The sequence below is a fragment of the Theropithecus gelada genome, chromosome 15 (genome assembly GCF_003255815.1).
Source record: "Theropithecus gelada isolate Dixy chromosome 15, Tgel_1.0, whole genome shotgun sequence".
NCBI lineage: Eukaryota > Metazoa > Chordata > Mammalia > Primates > Cercopithecidae > Theropithecus > Theropithecus gelada.
In genome coordinates this window covers 13,012,372-13,020,375 of record NC_037683.1, presented here as the reverse complement: position 1 = coordinate 13,020,375, position 8,004 = coordinate 13,012,372, and the positions used below count along the sequence as shown (strand labels likewise).

Below are 8,004 nucleotides of genomic sequence, written 5' to 3'. Positions count from 1 at the left end.
TAATAAATTTTGAAAGCAGAAAGTGTGAGCCTTCCAACTTGGTTCTTTCCAAGATTGTTCTGGCTGTTCCTGCTGTCTTGAATTTCCGTATGAATTTTAGGATCAATTTGTCCATTTTAGCAAAATTTTTAAAAAGGCAGCTGGGATTTTTATAGAAGTTGCATTGAATATGTAGATCAATTTGGAGAGTATTGCCATCTTAACCATATTAAGTCTTCCAATCTGTGACCATAGGCTATCTTTCCATTTAGGTCTTCTTTCATTTCTTTCAACAATGTTTTATAGTTTTTAGAGTATAAGTCTTTGTACTTCTTTTGTCAGATTTGTCCTAAGTATTTTATTCTTTTTGATACTATTGTAAATGGAATTGTTTTCTTTTTTTTTTTTTTTCCTTTTAATTACATTTATTTTAATGCTGAATTTACTCCCGTGCCATAAGTTTTTGTTTCTTCAGTTTCTTCTGGGATATCTTTTTCTTCTGGGCAACTTCCTCTTCTGGTTTAGGAACAATCTGTTCCTTTTCAGTAAGGATCATCTCAATGTGGCAGGGAGAGCTCATGTATGGGTTAATGCGACCATGAGCTCTGTAGGTTCGTCGGCGCATCTTAGGTGCTTTGTTCACTTGGATATGCTCGATGACCAGAGAATCTACATCTAAACCCTTAAGTTCAGCATTACTCTCTGCATTTTTAAGCATGTGCAGCAAAAATTCAGCACTCTTCTTGGGCCACCGACCTTGTGTCCAGCCCCACTGCTTGGCCTGGGCACACCTGCCAACTCCAGCATTGTAACGTCGGAATGGTATGCACTGTTTCTGTAAAGTGACATCTTTCAGATACTTCGTGGCTTTTCGAATATGCATACCCTTGATGGCCTGGGCAGTTTCACGAGTGTTCTTAAAGTGAACACGAAGATTGGAACCTCTCGATTTGCATGATTTCGTGGGGTTCTCCGGGTCAAGTGAATAGCGAACCATTTTCACAGATTACCTCAGGCGGCTTAGGGAAAGAGGAAGCTGGAATTGTTTTCTTAATTTCAGTTTTGGCTTATTTATTGGTACCGTATAGAAACACAATTGATTTTTGAATATTGATTTTGTGTCCTGAAATCTACCTTATTTATTAGCTCCAATGAGTTTTTTTGTGTGTATCTGTATTTCTTAGGATGTTCTATACACAAGACCATTTCATCTGCAAATAGAGATAGTTTTACTTCTTCCTTTCCAGTCTAGAAGTATTTTATTTCCTTTTCTTGCTTAATTAATTGCCCCTGGCTAGGACTTCTAGTCCAACGTTGAATAGAAGTGGGAAGAGAAAAAAGAAACCCACACACACACAAAAAGAAAAAAAGTGAAAAATAAGCAGTGGGAATAGCAGACATTCTTATCTTGTTCCTGATGTTAGAAGGAAAGTAGTCAGTCTTTCACCCTTGAGTATGATGTTAGTTGTGGGTTTTTATGGATGCCTTTATCAGGTCGAGGAAGTTACCTTCCATTCCTAGTTTAGTTTAGCGGTTTTTAGCAAGAAGGGTGTTGAATTTTGTCAGACACGTTTCTGTGTCTCCTGAGATAATCGTGTGATTTTTGTTCTTTATTCTATTGATATGGCATACTACATTTATTGGTTTTTGGGTGTTAAACCACCCCAGCATTACAGGGATAAATCTCCCTTGGTCATGGGATATAATCCTTTTTATATATTGCTGAATTCAGTTTTCTAGCATTTTGTTGAGTGTTTTTGCATCTATACTCACAAGAGTAATTAGTCTATAGCTTTCTTTCATTGTGATTTCATCTGGTTTTGGCGAAGTGCCTGTTTTTATGTGTTTTATAATGTGTTCCTGAAGTGTGTGCAGAAATTGAGTGCTTCCTCTCAGAGAGATAAAGCTATTACAAAATCCCTAATTCTGCCATAACACTTTGACCCAATTCTCAACAACAAATTTCCAGGATTCCAAGCATTCTTTAATTCTGTCCTTTCCCTTCACAATCAGTCAGCGCATGGTTGACTGGCTTACATCCAGCGAACATCTAACTGAGGCTAAAGTGTTACACCTTTTGGCATGACCAATGGTTTCCATCTTTGCCCATTTGTTTCTTAGAGGAACAATCAATTTTGTTACTAACATTGGACTTTTCGTCGTTTTTCCATTTCCTCCTTGTCCTTATTAAACAATAAAGGAGATGTGCAATAAAGTATCAAAATCATTGCCTGACACTCAGGCACAAAGATGTCCATGTTGTCAGAAACAAGTTGTGGGCTCTCAGGCGGCACCCCAAGCACGGTCCCAAGGGTTTGCTCATCAGCGGGGGCACTGAGGCCCCCACCTGGCTGCTGAAAGGCAGTTAGGGTGTCTGTGTGTGAGACACAAAGGTGCAGGTTCTATGAATTCTGCCTCTCCTCTGACGCTCCTCTCCAATGCTCCCTTTGTTTCTCATCACTCCCTTTCCCAAATAGATGTGACCGCACTTTCTTCTGAAACTGCCTTTCACTTTTTACACTTCTTATAGTCCCAAGGGTATGATTATTTCTACTCTTGCTTCATCTTGCCTGCTCTAGACTGAGAAGTCCCCAAGGGCAGGAACTGAACTTTCCTCTGTTTTATGTCCCTTCAGTGTGGTCCAGCCCCCCAGCCTCCTGGACCTTCCATTTCCTTTCACAGACAAAGAAAATGATTTGGGCCCACAGACTTGTCCTTCAGTCTCAGCAACCTCCCCTCCCCGGGACCTCTGGAATCAGTGGAGGGGATGGGGTCGGGGCTAGGTCTGGCCATGCCCTGCCAGATGGATTCTCTGTCTCCACCCATCTTATCAGCTGATGCCCCGGCTTCACCTCCACCCTGCTCTACCTACCCCACGGACACCCTGCTGTATGAAGCTCCATAGACACAAGTCCACTATGGGTTTCAGGCACTGCTTCAAGGTCTGGGGCTAGCAGAGTGTGAACTACTGTGCAGTACACATAGAAACAACCTGAAGTTAGAAGACATTTCACCACCCTTAATCTCTATTCCCCAGAACATTTCCCCCTTCTCAGAACTTTTCACATTCAGGACCTAGGTTGCCACCATTTTGCTTGAGCCCACCTCCCTTATAGAGCCCCCATCTCCCTGCCCCTAAGGAGTGGGAGAACACTCCAGAATTCCTGTTCTTTGTGATTCAGACCTACTGTGGCCCTCCATGCCAGACCACAGTAGGTCTCTGTTTATCTGACTGATGAAACCCCTCCACAAGCAAAGGTGCCATTTGTGTTAAAGACAATTTGGCAACCATTTCTATGTCTTTCTCTAGTAGCATCTTCATACTTTCTATTACATCTGTATTCCATGCAGGCCTCAAAGAGTGGTTTTCAAATAAAAATAGCTGTTGTTTCCTGAGGTCTTACTGTTCTGGGCACTGTTATGAGGACTTGAACTGCAGTCTGTCATTTAATCCCTCACAGCAGCCCTCGGCCCTGTGAGGTGGTGTATCAGTTAGCCTTGGCTGTGTAAGAAACCACCCCAGAACTTAGTGGCCTAAAACACAACCATTTATGGCCAGGCGCAGTGGCTCACGCTTGTAATCCCAGCATTTTGGGAGGGCGAGGTGGGTGGATCACCAGGTCAGGAGATCGAGGCCATCCTGGCTAACACGATGAAACTCTGTCTCTGCTGAAAATACAAAAAATTAGCCAGGCGTGGTGGCAGGGACTTGTAGTCCCAGCTACTTGGGAGGCTGAGGCAGCAGAATGGCGTGAACCCGGGAGGCGGAGCTTGCAGTGAGTTGAGATCGCGCCACTGCACTCCAGCCTGGGTGACAGAGCAAGACTCTGTCTCAAAAAAAAAAAAAAAACCTAATGTAAATGACAAGTTAATGGGTGCAGCACACCAACATGGCACATGTATACATATGTAACAAACCTGCACATTGTACACATGTACCCTAGAACTTAAAGTATAATAATAATAATAATAATAATAATAAAAGCACACACACACACACAATCATTTATTTAGCTCATCTTTCTGTTCTGTGGGTTGACAATTTGGGCTGGGCTCATCTAGGTGGTTCTTCTGGTCTTGGCTGGGCTCATTTTTTTTATCTGTGGTCAGCTAGAGGGTCAGCTGGTGGTAGCCAACCATTTCCCCAATGGGAGAGGAGTTTTTTTTAACCCCCTTCTACTCACCCCATTGGTGAGGGAGAGAATCCCCAATAGAGTCATAGAATGGCTGAGCACACAACACCTGCCACGGGACAGATGAGAACGGCAGCTGCATTTTTGTCACACAGACTAACAGACTGGGGGAGGAGGACACCATATGTTACACAGGGCCACCCACAGCTGTGCTTGGGAACAGTGTGAACAACCAGGGGCTGTGAGAGACAGGTTTTGGGGTATGAAAAAGTTGGGGTGCCCTCATTCCCACAGGAGGGTGTGACTGGCTGTGTGGGGATCAGCAGAAGCTGTGCCTGCTCCATTTGATAGGGAAGGTGGTTAGGCTGGACCTTATCCACAGGAGCTGAGAGGGGTAGGAAACTTGGGGTCAGGCTCTCCAGATTTCATCAGATGTCGGGGTGGCACATAGTGCTGAATTTTATTTTTAGGCCTGACACCACAGGGAGGCTGGCCCAGCAGCCAGGTGGCTGATCAAGAGGGTCGGAGGGCCAGGTTGCAGATGAGGACCCAGAACTAGGCTTTCTTGCATTCATTCAACAAACATTTATTGAGGATCTAAAATGTGCTGCCCCAATCTAGGTTCTAAGCAGGAGGGGGCGGCAGCTAGACGATGAATGATAGACAATGAACAAGTGAATTTCATGGTCCCTTAGGTGTGGTAGGGATTCCTGTTCAATGATAGCTACCAACCTCTTTCCCCTGGGCCCCCTCCCCTCCTCTTCTTCTTCCTCCCATCTCCCTCCTCCTTCCCCTTCTTCCTGCTCCTCTTCCCTATCGCCTCCCCTCCTCCCGTCTCCTGGGGAGACTTCCCCTGCCTTCCAGGAAGTCCATCTCCTGGCTGCTCACTGAGGTTGCCCACTTAACCCCCGCAAGGGTCACTCCTGCCCTGGGGGCTCCAGGCTTCCATGGTTGTAGGTGGGCCCCGTGGTGATGGTGATGGAGTATCTGTGATGACGAAGTATCCGTGGTGATGGAGGCAATCTGTGCCATGTGCCCCAGGGCTTCCCAGGGCTTGGAAGAGCCCTGACCCTCCCTCAAGGGCATTCTGAGGGCATGGGGTGAGGGGCAGAGCAGCAGCACCCCGATAGCCCACCTGATGCTGGAGTACAGCGGGTGGCCTGGGACACCTGCCTCATTCCGCACTCCATGCATGTGGAGTGTATACCTGAGCACACTGGTGCAGGGGTCTCAGGCCTCTAAATCAGAGTGTGTGTCTGTGTTTGCGTGCACAAGTGTCTGTGACTATGACAGAATGCAAGTGTGCATCTGTGGCTGCATGGACACAGACCTGTGTGTCCACAGTCTTGTACGCAGATGTTTGCTCATGCACAAGTGTGTCAGCACCCGGGCATCAGAGGCACACATGTAACATCTGAGCTTTTTGGACACTCAAGGTCAGATTCTCCTGGTAACAGGGAGTGACTGAGATTGCTGCTTACATTGGAGAAAAGCCGGACCATGGAGGATGCTGGACCCCTTCTGTGTGTGTGTGTGTGTCTGTGTGCATGCGTGAGTGTGTGTGCGTGAGTGTGCATGCTTACACTTTTGTGGTGTAAAGCAGCTTTTGAAATTCTGTAGTCCTTGCCCTCTGCCCCACCCCCCACCTATGGCAGCATCAGCCAGCTAGTGTCTCCCAGCAAGATTTCTGCACTGAGGAAGTGGGCAGGACACCCCCTCATGCCCAATGCCCCTCCACACCCATGGGGGACTTCAACACCTCAGGGGTGACTCCCAGGCCAAGGGTCCTTTTCCTCCTCCCCTCCCACCAAGCCTGCTCTGGGGTGAAGCGTGGTGGGGGATGTGCGAATATTGTGGGGTTCACAGGACCCATCCAGCAGGGTAGGGTGGCAGCTGGGGGCCCAAGAAAAGTTCAGAGGATGTTGTCTGTAGAGCAGTGTCCAGACTGGCATCAGGGCGGGGGACCCCCCATTTCTTAGGTTTCCAGGGGGGTGAGTTGAACAGGAGGGAGGCGGTTGGTATAGAGAGGTGCTGGGCAAGGAGGATTATGTGGGAGAACATCAAACGCTGCCTTTGAGGGGTGCTGTGCACTGGGCCCTGTGCAGGGTGGGGCTGGGGTCTCCCGCCTTTTCCTCACAGTGGCCGACATTTCACCAACGAGGCAAGGAAGGTCCCTGAGGTTCACATGGCTGGCGAGTCAGGGAGCCACTTCCCAACCCAGACCTGGAACTGCCAGGCCACAGATCCAGGGGCTTGACCACTCCCTCCCTCCCTGCTGAGGGGATGGGGCTTGACTCATGCTCAGAGGAGCATTTGTCTTGGGGCCTGGGAGGCTGGGGAGCGGGGATGGGCCCTTCTGAATGGGCAGAGGAGTGTTCAGTCTTAGAGGTGCAGAGCTGCAGAGGCACAGAGGGGAGGGCAGCTGCCCTGTCCTGGTGACCACAGCCAACCGGGGACGTCCTCACTGGGGCCAGTAGGACAGACCCGGGTGGACAGGCTTCCGAGCCTATTGGAGACACCCTCCAGGATTCCCAGAAGTGTCTGGGGTGTCCTTGGGGGTTGCTGAGATTCCGCATCATGCAGGCAGGCCTGGGAACCAGCAAGAAGCTTGCATTGTGGCTCTGTTAATTCCTGCTATTGTTGCCTTATGTATGCACCCAAGCAGGGCGATCTGGGGCATTTGGGGTTCTTCACTAAAGCGGGACAGCCCTGCTCAAACCACAAAGTGGTGCTCATAGTCAGCGAAGGGGCTCTTTGGAGCTTGGCTCGGGCCCTGGCAGCTCTGGGTTCAAATCCCAGTTCTGCAGTCTCCACCTTGACCACCCGTCTGGGCCTCTGTTCCCACATCTGTAAAATGGGGCTGGCTGTGTTACTCTATAGGGCTGTTTCAAGGACTCAGTGAGATAATAGGCTCAAAGCATTTATTAACGTAGTGCTGGCCCAGCAAGGCCGGGCAGGATGCAGGGCCTCTGTCAGGAGAATTGACCTCCCCGACAGCAGCCTCCAGGGCAGGGGTGTCACCCTGTAATTATCTGTTGGGGCACAGACCACCCATGACATTTCCGGTGATTTTATGAATCCGGGAGATGAGTTCCTTAAGGAAGGAACTTGTCGCCCTCCTGTCCTGGGCCCAGGGAGGGACTGGTCGCCAGGGCCAGCTGCATGCTGTAGTGGCCACGAACAATGCTTTATGGGGCTTGTAAAAGCCGCTGACCCTGCTCCCTGGACTTAATGAGGTGAGCAGGGCCCTGGCAGTTTGCAATAACCTTCAGCTCCAGCTGAGCCTGGCTGAGCCCAGTGACCTGAGAGGGGACGGGGATGGGTCTCATCTCTGCTTGAGACTCTGGCAGGCTCAGCTGAGGAGTCTGGAGGAGGGAGGAAGGAGGCTGACTTCCTACATCCCAGAGTGCAGGGGGAGCTGGACGCCGGCCCCAGGACATCTGTGACCAGGGAGCAGAGTCAGACAGACCAGGGCCTACAGGGTCCTGGATGAGCTGCTTCCTACCTACCCCTAGCCTCGCTTTCCTCCCCTGTCTGTGAGGCAGGGGTCGTGATCCACACCTGGTAGGCTGTCCCGAGGCTGGAGAGGGAGAATGCCCCCGGAGTGCCCTGTACGAGTGCCTTAGTGGGGTGGTGATGGGCTGGGACCCCCAGGGCAGAAACAGAACCTGGGCTTAGCTGTGGCAGCCTCTGCTCAATCACTCAGCCTAAGTTTGTTGTGGTTTTGGGCCTCTGCTTCCCAAGAGGGAGTGGTCCCAGGATCCCCGAGTGAGGGTACAAGGTAGGCTTGGAGGCCAGGCCTTCTTTCTCCCTTGAATTGGTCCCCAGAACCGGTGGCCTGGAAAGCCTGCTGTCTGCTGTTGATGCAGCTCGTTTTGTTTTCATGAAGCAG

General features: G+C 49.6%; 1 pseudogene across 1 annotated transcript; it reads right to left on the bottom strand.

Annotated features, from left to right (window-relative positions):
* Positions 1-376: 376 nt before the first annotated feature.
* Positions 377-6,517, bottom strand: LOC112608718 (annotated as a pseudogene). Its single transcript, XR_003116039.1, has 2 exons — positions 6,507-6,517; positions 377-1,023 (listed from the first exon to the last, which is right to left on the bottom strand). The product of XR_003116039.1 is annotated as a 60S ribosomal protein L17 pseudogene (transcript).
* Positions 6,518-8,004: the final 1,487 nt, after the last annotated feature.